Source organism: Acomys minous, assembly GCF_964271855.1.
Source record: "Acomys minous genome assembly, chromosome: 9".
Lineage (NCBI taxonomy): Eukaryota > Metazoa > Chordata > Mammalia > Rodentia > Muridae > Acomys > Acomys minous.
Genome location: NC_140490.1, coordinates 103,232,183 through 103,244,195, shown reverse-complemented (window position 1 = coordinate 103,244,195; position 12,013 = coordinate 103,232,183). Strand labels below are relative to the sequence as shown.

General features: G+C 35.6%; 1 long non-coding RNA gene across 3 annotated transcripts in view; it reads right to left on the bottom strand.

Moving 5' to 3' along the window:
* LOC311605247 overlaps positions 1-12,013 on the bottom strand; it is a 54,455-nt gene that overhangs the window by 19,975 nt on the left and 22,467 nt on the right. For all 3 annotated transcript variants that reach the window (XR_014781859.1, XR_014781860.1, XR_014781861.1), the window contains one exon: positions 2,741-2,872. This is a non-coding gene — a long non-coding RNA (uncharacterized lncRNA). The remainder of the gene's footprint in view (positions 1-2,740; positions 2,873-12,013) is intronic.

Genomic DNA, 12,013 nt, shown 5'->3' with positions numbered 1-12,013 from the left:
TTTGGGATGTTATAACAGAAGATAATTCATCTATCAAAATTTGATTTTCGGGTGAAGTAATATTTTACATTCAGACCATCTCAAGAGAAGACCAGAATTTTATACCTTTATAACCTTTAGAGAAGTCAACATTGTAAAATAAAGTGTTCAGTCAGCCCCAGGAGCTGTTCCTTAGCTCTTTGATTTTCAGGGGTCAACCAGAGTTTTGGACTTATGGACACATTATAGTACCTGTCTCGGGCTTCATAATGCCTTTTCCTGTTTAATGCTCAGGATTATATCCTCAGCTCAGATTCCTTAAGTTAGCTTCAACTGCTCCAACGCCTGTTTCAAATCAGATAACATTTGTATTTTCTAAGCAGTAGAATGTGGACAAAACTTCTAGGGGAACAATCACACTATCTGAGTATTCATATATGGGCCATAACATTTTTAATTAATTTACATTACATCCGGACAGCTTTCCCTCCTTCCTCTCCTCCCAGGCCTTCTACCTCTATCCACTCCTCCTCCCTTTCCTTCCACAAAGGAATAATTACATTTTAATCACTAATTATTTAGTTCTAAATAATATTTTATTTTTACTGTAATTAGTTTTGAACTGTTTCTGGTCTTGATCCTCTATAATTACTTGTCAATTGAGAGGAAAAGCACCTACTCATCTATTAGAAACCCTTCAGAAATGACCATTTCTCAACATCTATTTTAAAATATTTTAAAAATAACAAAACAGGAATATACAAAACCCAATTGCTTGTGTGTTACTTACAAAATGTCCTTGTTACTTCATCCTTTTTTAACCTCATATTTTTGTTCTCTTTCTTGTCCATGTAATATGCCAAAGCTACACTGTCGTTTCTTGCTTTATTTTAAAATCAGAATTCTTTATAGTTTTATTATTTTTGAGGTTATACTAAGGTCCTTTCCCCTCCCACACTCTACACTCTCTCTCATACCCATCCTTGCCTCACTATGTTTCAAATGTATTGCCTCTTTTACATTAATTGCTATTACATGAACATTTATGTAGGTATATAAATATATATTTTAAGTATGACTTGCTCCATCTGTATACTGTTACCTGTGTGTATGTTCTCAGGACTAGCCAATTTGCATTTGTTGCTCCTTCTGCTTAAAATACATTCCCGTAAACATCTGTAAGTATTAACCGTCGTCTTCTTATTCTTGTCTAAACAGTATACTCTCCATATATACGCATTTCATTTACTCTTCCTTAAAGTACCCAGCCTATTCTAATGTGAAATACAGCATTCTTGGTAACTTTTTGCATTGTATGCTTCATTCCACTAAATTGGAAGCTCCAAGAGAATGCAGATTGGTGATATTTTATGCATAAAACCAATTCTGAATCAATATTCAATATATAACAGCTCCTGAGTCAATCTGTAAATTATTTGTATGCTATCATTAATATTTATAGACACAATCAAAAACATAAAGTGACACAAATATTTCCTATTTCATTGCATTTTGATTCCTTTTCTTATAACTCTGTAATCTACATGAATTTTTATTCTTTACATGAACACAATATCTATTGTGGCAATAAGAGACAAAAGAAGTAGCTTTTTATAAAAAAAAAAATGAAGTATTCAGTCTTATGAAAGGTAGACTGCAAATTCTGGTACGTAGATGATGAAAAAGATGGCCCATTACAAAGGCTTAGTTTTAATGCTTTCAGTTTTATAGAACTGAGTTACATTTTACCTAGAGTCAATGTAGACAGATGCCTCATTAATATTGATAACCAGTAACTTCCAAACCCATACTCAATTCGCATATAGGACTAGGAAATCTTGTTCATATCTAGGTGACTCTTGCCTGCGTTAATCTCCTTTTCCTGGAGTTGTGCTTACAAAAGCCAAACACACTCTTAGGCTTACAGTGTTAATACATGCCACAGGTATCCTGGGAAAATAGCTGGGCATGAATTTTTCTCTGGACTGGCCTCAGTAGTATAAGGAGATGGATTTGTGGGTCTTTAGTGTCTCTGCGTTACTGAAACATATTTTTAGTGTGTGATGCAGGGAGAAAATAACAGTTTGGGTTGAGAAAGGATGCTGTTCTAAGCCTTTGCTGTTTGGCTAAGTATGTACCAAAGGTCTGCCCAACAGCTCCTGCACTATATGATAATTGCCTTTTTTTTTTTACCTTCTCCATTTAGGTGTAAAGGGCTCTGAAGTCTGTCACATGATGTGTCTTTATAATCTTATGAGAGCTTGAAGTCTAGCAGAGATTTAAAAAGTTACAGAGGCAAGGAGAGGGTAAAGGTAAAACCTCTGGATCAGCATAAACTTTTAAAATATACTTTTCTGTAGATGATGGGAAGAAATTATCACAAAAATAACTACGTGCTACGCTTCCTTTTATGACTGCAAGTTGGTTCAAGGCCAATGAAATAATTTCGGAATGCTATTGCTGGTAATAGAATAAGACATGTTAAGGGAAAAAAATAGCCACTCAACTCTCCTCTCCTACATTTGCAATAAAAGATTAAGTCATTTCCAAAGCAAAACACCTCAAATCATTCACCTGGTCACTTATCCATCTAGTTAGGTCAAACTACAAAAGTATCTAATTTTAAAGTAAATTGTAATGGTCATGATGTGTAGTATTTGTTTTAAAGATGATTCTATATTGGAGCCTCGGCAAAATAATACAGCATGTGTTTCTTTTGATGACACCAGAAGAAGTGCTCTTGGCTGTCTGAGTTACCTACCTCACTTCTCTCAAAGGACAGTAAGTTGTCTGTTCCAACTGTTTATATATAGGTCAATTTCCTTTTCCATTGGCTCCCATCTTCAGGAACATAATCGGCCTCTGCTTCTTCCTGCTTGGATATAGGTAAAGACTGCAAAAGAATTTAGATACAGAATTTAGTAATAATTTGGAGTTTATAATGAGGGCCTCTCATTAATGTTACATGTTTATATGTCCATGTATCTCATGCTCAATGATAAGAACTCTAGTCTCTCTCTTTACCTGGACGTTCTACTTTACTTCTCTCAAGTGGTTCAGAACATGGATGAGGAAAGAAGAGAGTCACTAGTTTCCTGTTCTAATTCAAATTCCAGTACAAAATTTGTAGGTTTTTTGTTTGTTTGTTTAAGTGTTTAATTTACAAAGGATTGGCATCTTATGAATAAATGACACAATGATAATTTTCAACAATTCTATCATCTGTTAAATAATTTATTGTATTTGTATGATGAATGCATTTCCATACCATACAAAATATTTATGACATATTTTATATAATTATTGACTATAAATTAAGAAACTTTTGTTTGAATAACCAACCACCCTGCACCTGGGACAAATTAAAGCCTCTAATTTTTAAGTTGTGATTAAGTAGAATACCTGAACAAAAATCTCTCTACTTTAACTAATTCCTGAGGTTGCCAACTATGTTTTCAAGTATTAAAAAAGTAACTCATTCTAAGTTTTACCAGAAGTAAAATAAAAAGCATTAAGACTTCAGCTCCTCACTATCAGCCAAATCTATAACTTTCCTAATATAACCATGGTTGCCATTGTCTCTGTCATTTACTTAGTCCTTTCATTCTACTGAGTCTACAATTGCATCTTATATTTTTTTATTTTCAAAATTTAATTCCATCAGTCAGAATTTATCCAATAAATCCCAAGTTGGGGTAAAGGTAATAAGAGGCCTAAGCAAATCCAAATCCCAGAAAGGCATACTAGAAAATGTCAAAGGATGGAGCAAAGCAGACATAGCTGAGCAAATACATAATTAAAATCTCAAGAATTTGAGATATTAATTAAAACATGATTCTGGCTATTTAAGATGTTTTGTAATGTTTTAATGTCTCCTATTACCCATATTGAAGCAGACAGATATGTAGTAAAGATAAAATATCATAAAGAGTATTTGTTCATACATAGCAAGGTATAACACAAGGCCAAATTATATGCAAATAAAGACAAATGACCAATAGCCACAAGATCTATATGGTATCAGAAGAGATTATGGGAAGGAGCAGAAGCGCTGAGGGAGCTATGAATTGAAGATTATCATAGTTAAGAACTGTCACAGCTGGACCCAAAAGACTCATTGCCCAGTTTCAATCCTGGGAGAAAACAAGGGCAATTTTATATTGTCTCGAGATGCTGAAGTAGCTCAAGGTTATGCAACCAATGATCTCATTATTCTCTTACACTTAGCAGCTCTATATTTCCTGTTCCAGTGTTATATTTGACAAGTGGTAAGCCATAAATAACTTTTTGTTAATTTTGAAGCAAATGCATAAAAGCATATATGTACTTTGTGCTGAGAATGAAAAAATACTTATGTAGCACCAACCAAGGACAAAACGGGCAGTCATCGTCAAACCCCTACCCAGATCTAGCCAAGGGACAGAACATTCTCCACAGTTAAGTGGAGACTGGGGACTGACTTTCACAGGATCTCTGGTGCCCCATATTTGGCCATGTCCCTTTGTTGGGAAGGCCCAATGGCACTCGGAGGAAGGATAGCGGACTACCTAGAAGAGACTTGATACCCTAGCACCATATTCAGGGGGAGGAGGTCCCCCTCAGTCACAGTCATAGGGAAGGGGGATTGGGGTGAAAGTGGGAGGGAGGGAGGAATGGGAGGATGCATGGGATGGGATAGAAAATGAGATGTAATGTGAATTATTTTATTTTTCAATAAAAATGTGTTTAAAAAAAGAAAAATACTTACGTACATTTTATTTTATTACTAATGGTAATTTGTGGTCAATTTTCACAAAATAGATCTTAGTTGTGTTGGAAGAAACGTGCAGAGATAAAATATGCTGTGACTTCCTATGAAGAGGATCCAATGTGGCTAAATATAACACTCAGTTTTCCTCTTGTATTTCTCATTTATGTGTAGACCCCAAGACACTTGGGGCATGGAGAGAACCAAGTTTCAATTACATATCTGAAAACATAACAGTAGACTACAGAGCAGGTGCAAGGCTGGGACATGATAAGAAACATTATGATTCAGAGCTCCAGTTGAGAGTGAAATAGAGTTAATAAAACCCCCCAGAGGGGTTTTCTGAGGTGCTGCTCCATGAAACCTCTGTTCGGGACTTTATGTAATGGAAAAATTATTGAGAAATTTAAAAATGATTATATATTACTTAGGAGATAGAAGAAACTGGTTATCATAAACTGTCAGTTTCATAGAACTTTCAGTTCTTTTCAGTTCACTTGAATTGGTTTTCGTGCAGCATATCACATTACACAGCGGTCCTGGTGATTCTCTCAATGACTCTGGGATAGATCTGTGCAGGACAACTCTTTAAATTGTCTATTAGCTCTCCTTCTATCAAGCGACTCTCACTATGCTAGTACTTGTAGCATGTATCTGTAATACCAGAATTATTAAATATGAGGTAAAATGATCATGAATTTGAGTCTATCCTGGGCTACACAGAGAGACTCCGTCTTTCTCTGCCCCTCCCTCAATATATCCCCCCCCCAAAAAGGAAAATTATAATTCTGCCTATCAATCCAATGGGTATGAGAAAATCATGAAAGACCATCCTTGGAGTGAGTATATGAAAATTGGGGATATTCATCGCATGATCCCTGTGTGCTATGGATTACCAATATTGTATGAATAGCAACATTTCTGTTTATACAAAGCAACAGCAGAGCACGGCCACAACATACATCACAACCTTGCAATTATGCCTCAGGAAACATTACGGAAGAGGAAGCAGAAAGATGGAAAAGGTCAGAATGCCCGGAAGTCTGCTGTGAAATAGTCTCTCTTAGAAATAGCTGCATAGACAAGATGCATAGAAACTGTCAGTGACATCAGTGCAAGCACAAAAGGATGACAACTTCATGTGGTCCCTCCCTGAGACGTAAAAGGGCAGGCACCTGATGACTGCAGAAGGAAGGAATCTTAGCCATTTCCTAGCATGAACATCCTTGCTGGTTGTCCAAAGAAGACTTATCAGCCCTGAAACCATATACATGTCATCACCAAACAAGACTAAATTGTGTATAGGTGTGTATGTATATGTACACAATACACATATGCATATACATATATATTTACATATATGTAGCAATATTAATAAAGAAAGAGACTATCAACTTCAGAGTGAGGAGGCATGGAAGGTTGAGGCAGTTTACCTACAAGGGGTTGGAGGGAAGAAAAGGAGTGGAGGAAGATATTGTAAATCAATTTCATGTTTTAATTTTTATTTTATTTTATTAATTTATTCATATTACATCCCCCTTGTGTCCTCCCATTCCTCCCTCCCTCCCATTTTCCCCTTACTCCCCTCCCCTATGACTGTGACTGAGGGGGACTTCCTCCACCTGTATATGCTCATAGGGTATCATGTCTCTTCTTGGTAACCTGCTATCCTTCCTCTGAGTGCCACCAGGTCTCCCCATTCAGGGGACGTGGTCAAATATGAGGCACCAGAGTACGTGTGAAAGTCAGACCCCACTCTACACTCAACTGTGGAGAATGTCCTGTCCATTGGCTAGATCTGAGTAAGGGTTTGAAGTTTATGGCTTGCATTTAAAACATATTTTAAAACAGCAAAAGAACTCTCAAATATTCTCATATAGCCGATTTAGGACAAATGCTATCAGCCAGATTGTATATCTTTCTAAGAATAATCTAGTGGGTCCAGATGTAGATATTTACATTAGCTATAACAGAAGGTTCATAATGAGGTTTATCCATAGCACTTTTAAAATTATGGATTTATCTTTATTTTCCCCAAAATCAAAATACTCTGCTCCTTAAAGAATTCAGTCTAGTGGAAAATAACAACTCACAGAACTGGAAATAATATTTGAAAAAATAATGAACGATTATGCTGTAAGAATATATAATAGCTATCTCAGGCTCTGTAAATAAATAATTGTTAGATGTTCAGCCTTTGTATGATGTCCATACTATAATATCTAAGGCTCAAGGAGCATCTCAGAAGAGGAAGCAAAACATTCAGATAATGGGGAGGGATGCAGTGAAGTGATGTCTTCTGGGCATAACATATCTCTTACACTCATGGACTCTCAGCCATTGCAGTTGTTAGTATAGTACCTACACAAGACTGAGTCTACCAATATCCAGTCATGGGATCATGGAGCATGTCTGTGCTCTGTCTTGGGGTCTCTTGGCTGCTGAAGGCTCTTGGGAATGAAGGACATCACTGGATTCAGTCGTGATGTACTAGTGAGTTCCCTGAGCCCTGGTCCACAGTTCCACCCACAACCACAGTGAGATTAGTCTGATTAACTTCCATGGATCACGATACAGAACCAGCAACAAATCAAAAGTCATAAAAGTGGAAGAGAAGCCTAAAAATAGAAGAGAGAGCATTGAGTGTGGCGGGGGGGGGGGGTAAGGCAAGGATTAAATAGGGTGGAGATGTGAAAATACATGTATTACATATTGTGTCATATTTCTATATTGCTAAAAATTAATATTTAAGTTGAACATCACTAAGATTTTCATTTGGTTTATCGCTCATGTTGATTCAAAACCTAAATACAAATAGAAAACAAAAACAAAATCTGTACGTTTAAAAAAGTTGAAGCCAATTTTTAGTATAAGTTTTTATCAGTAAATTCTTAGATTTGGGTGGAAAATAAATAAAGATTAAAAAAATTTACACAAAAGCTGTTCAGGTTTATAAGTTGTCTTGGAATCTTGGAATCCATCTGAAATCTCATCTTCTTGTCAGTGGGCCAATGATATTTTGCCCCATGTTATAATCCTAAAGGATTATTTTTTAGCTCCATCCTGTCAGAGAAGCTATGGCTATGCAAGCATTATTTTAAAATGTGAATGTAATATTTTATAAACACAATTAGTAGGATATCCAAGTATAGTCTATTTAGCAGGCAACTGTGTATGAAGATGCCAAACGGAAACAAAACAACAACAGGGAAGGAGATGTTGAATAAATAGCCCTGACTTCATTCTGTGCTCATGAGTAATGTGCAATTTTTATTTTGTGATAGAAGTCAACGTGTATCGTAACACCTGGCACAAAGCAGATGCGAAACAAATGCTAAATAAGTAAACATATGGCGATAAGCCTAGACGGGTACCTGGCAGGCAGAATAAACACTGAGGAAGTAAATCTTCTAATGAAAGAAAGTGTACAATGTGCAGTATTTAAAATTCCCCAGATCAGTGACTTAGAATCATATCAATCAATCTCAAAACATGCCCAATATAGTATCTTTATTTTGGTGGTTTTATTTATTTAGGCCTCATTGAATAAGTAGTCTCCTAGGATGCTTTATCTAGTACACATATACAGAATTAATCTCATAATAAATTATGTTAGTGAAATGATTTGTACATATATGAAATCCTTACTGGAAGATTTAAATCTAGACTATTAACTTGGAAGTTTGTTCTTTTTTTTTTTTCTCAAAATAAGGGAAATACTCCAGGACAAATGATTATGCCTGAAGGGAAAAACTTTTTTGTCTTAAGCGAATTCACATCCTGAGCCTGATTAATTAAACAGGAGTTCTTAATAATTCTCTTTATCATAAATCGCTTTGAAAGGTTGATAATGCTTTTGGACTTAGCTTTTGTCAGAACGACCATCTGAGTTCACTGAATAAAATATATAAGATGACAAAAAGTAATTATCTTGAAATAATTAAAATAATTCAATGGCAACTCAATAAAATAATATATGAACTTGATTAACATTAAATATTAACATCCGGTGCTATTTATATTTTATCTTGAAGTGGAGATATTTTAGAGCTATGTGTAACAAAATTATGTCAATAAACAAGTGTGGATTTTCCTTTCAAAATCTATAAAATAACTGAAGAAGTCAATGTGTGTGGGCGAGAGTCTGTAACTGTTAACAGGATTGGTGCTATGTACACAATATATCGTGCCAGGGACAGTATGGCAGGAAATTGTGGTGAAATGTTTCAATACATAGTCATGGGGGAAGTAGGATATAGTAAAGAATTCCCCTTTAAGTTCTGTGGCTGATCTTTTAACTAAGTTATTTGTTTGCTCAGTTTTAGTTTTTTGAGATTTTTTTTTATATTCTAGACACTAACTCTCTGTCAGATGTACATCTGGTAAAGATTTTTTTGCCCATCTGTGGGCTGGAAATTAAATATTCTTTTTTAATCAGTTAATAGAGATATTCATATTCTGAAAAAAAAAAAGTACTATGTTGTGAACAGATTGCGTTCCCTCTGAAAACTTAGGTAAACTTTAGTCAATATTTTATGATATAGGTGAAAACTTAATCTATGTTAAGTCCAGGTCTGGCTCCTGAAAGTTGACTAGGATTAGATACTGTTACCAGAGTTTAGGCTCAGGAATAAATACAGGTGGTGTTCTAAGAGGAGCAAGAGGGATGAGGATATTCATATACAGACACCGCCTGTCTCTCACTGAGATAATAACTGTGTTACACTGGCATTCTACCTACACAGACTGTCACAGGATGCAGTACCCTTGACCTGTGGCCGGAACTATGACTGAAAATAAGCCTCTCTTCTACATATCCAGTGTAGTATGTAAAAAGCCTAGAAAACAAAGACAGTATCTTAACATGTAATCTATGTTTAGTTCAACCATTATAAAATATTTCAGAAGAGTCTTCTATGGAAAAGGCTTATGTGTGTGTGTGGGGGGGGTATATTGAATTCTTCATTCTGTGATAGTGTGCAAGTTATTTAATCTAGTCCAAGATATCACTATATCTTCCTTGCAGCAAGGGACCAATTGGAATGATGAACGGCCTCAAAATAAGCAACAATGTGAAGAGAAATTCTGTGGACTTGTCAGGGCAAAATGCAAAGTAGTCATTTGATCAACTTTCCTTGTTAGCCTCACTTAGCTAAGGTCCCAGGAGAACAGTAAGTTTGTCCTGATTTTATACATACCATGGAAGCAAAGATTTACCCAAATAAATATGGCATTAACAGTCTTGCCCTCTATCTATTCTTCTAGGCAAAAGACAATAACATTAAAAAGTAGTTCCTATCGCAAAAAAAGTCAATGAAACAGAAGTTAGAGGTAACTGATCAGGCTAGGAATCCCTGGTGCACACTCCTCTAATATTTACTAATGCATACATGGAAAGCAGAATTCAGATTTAAATTTCCCATTGCAGAAAACTCTGCCTGACAGTTAGCCAATTGCCAGGATGTGGACATTTTCCCCTCTGCTTAAAAGCCTGAGAGAACTGGATTGAAAAATAGCAGCTAGCCTGCTGTGCTAGGCCACACTTGCCTGATTCCCTGAAAGTTTCTAAGTATTGTCTGTTCCACTGCCTATGGTTCTCGTTAGAAACAAAATAAAGCAAATACACTAAACCCCAATGCGTGAGGAATTCTGGGAAGCCATACCTTTTGGGCATGTCTGCTAATTTTATAAATCAGTTACTCTTTCAGTGTAGCCGTTTCTTCAGGCAAAGAATCTAGATGATTCTTAGAAATCTTGGCAGAGCCAGCGGCGCATTTGTGACGGAAGGTAAAAACGTTTTCTCCCCGAAACAAACCCCTGCCAGTTCCTGGCAAAATTATCTAGGAAATGTGATTTCCTCAGCAGGGTTACCTGTGGGAATCCTGAGCTTATAGATTCCCTCCTCGCTCCATTTAAAGAGATTCTGAATTCAGTCCCTTTGAAGAGATGCCTTGAAGAACACTACCGCAAAATACTTTGCAAATGATTAAAGGAACAGCCCCGCACAGGAGTCCCTGACTTAAGGCTTGTGACAGATAAATCCAGCATGCTTTTTCTCTGTTACTATGGACTCGAAATCACAATCTCACTTCCTGTGTGAACTCCATCTCACACAAAACCGTTCTTTCTATAATAAAACTGGGGTTCAGTAGAGAGAGTCCTGTGGGTACTGCTCTATTTTGTCACAACTACAAATTTTAGCAGTTTAAATAGGAAAATCATTAAAATGTTTAAACAAAATGTTTTTTTTGTAGATATTTGAAAGCTAACTATTGTAATAATTCAATATTTTAGCTCTGTGATGTCTTTTTAGTTATATTTATATACTTTGATTAACTGTATTCAAACTATTATCTTTAAATATGTTCTTTTCTACACAATGATATACTCTGCTGTCATACATTGATACATACATCTATAAAAACATGCATTACATTTTGTTGTTTTAAGATATTTTTTAACTAAGGTAGGTTATTTTCTTTTTTCTTTTCTTTTTTTTTTTTTTTTTTTTTTGGTTTTTTTCGAGACAGGGTTTCTCTGTGTAGCCTTGGCTGTCCTAGACTCACTTTGTAGACCAGGCTGGCCTCGAACTCACAGCGATCCGCCTACCTCTGCCTCCCGAGTGCTGGGATTAAAGGCGTGCACCACCACACCCGGCTTTTTTTTTTTTTGGTTATTTTCAATGTATATTCTATGTCACATTTCAGCCAGTATTAGCGATACATAAGACATTTCTGTACATTATTATGATAAAATTTTCTATTGACTTTCTTATTATATTCTATTTTTATTAGATATGTCTGTGTCTTATCATAGTGTATATTTGATTAGATATGTCTGCATTTTAAGCACAGATAAGTCTGGAATGTTTATTAAGAATTGTAAATGTGTGTGTGTGTGTGTCCTGTTGAGTAAGAAAAGAAATGACTGAAGTCTGGAATTTAATATTTATTTAACAAGAATGTAACTATGATTATTATAAGTCAACCTGTCATAGGAGATGGAGCCTTTTAGCTTTTATCATTAGAAATTATCTTCACTGTAAAAATCAAATTAACCTGTGGTAGAATTATAAGAGCTGTGTGATTTCACAAATTACCTAAGAACTATAATCCTGTCAGTGTAGAAACGTGAAGAAATTGACATACTATCAGCTGCCTTACCAAGGACAACTTAATGAACAGAAGCAATTTCACTAATATTAGGAGGCTACTTATTTTAGGAGATACTGACTAGAAGTTGAGGAATTAACACTTACGCTGGCTGTGCTTCTTTGGTCAAATAGAA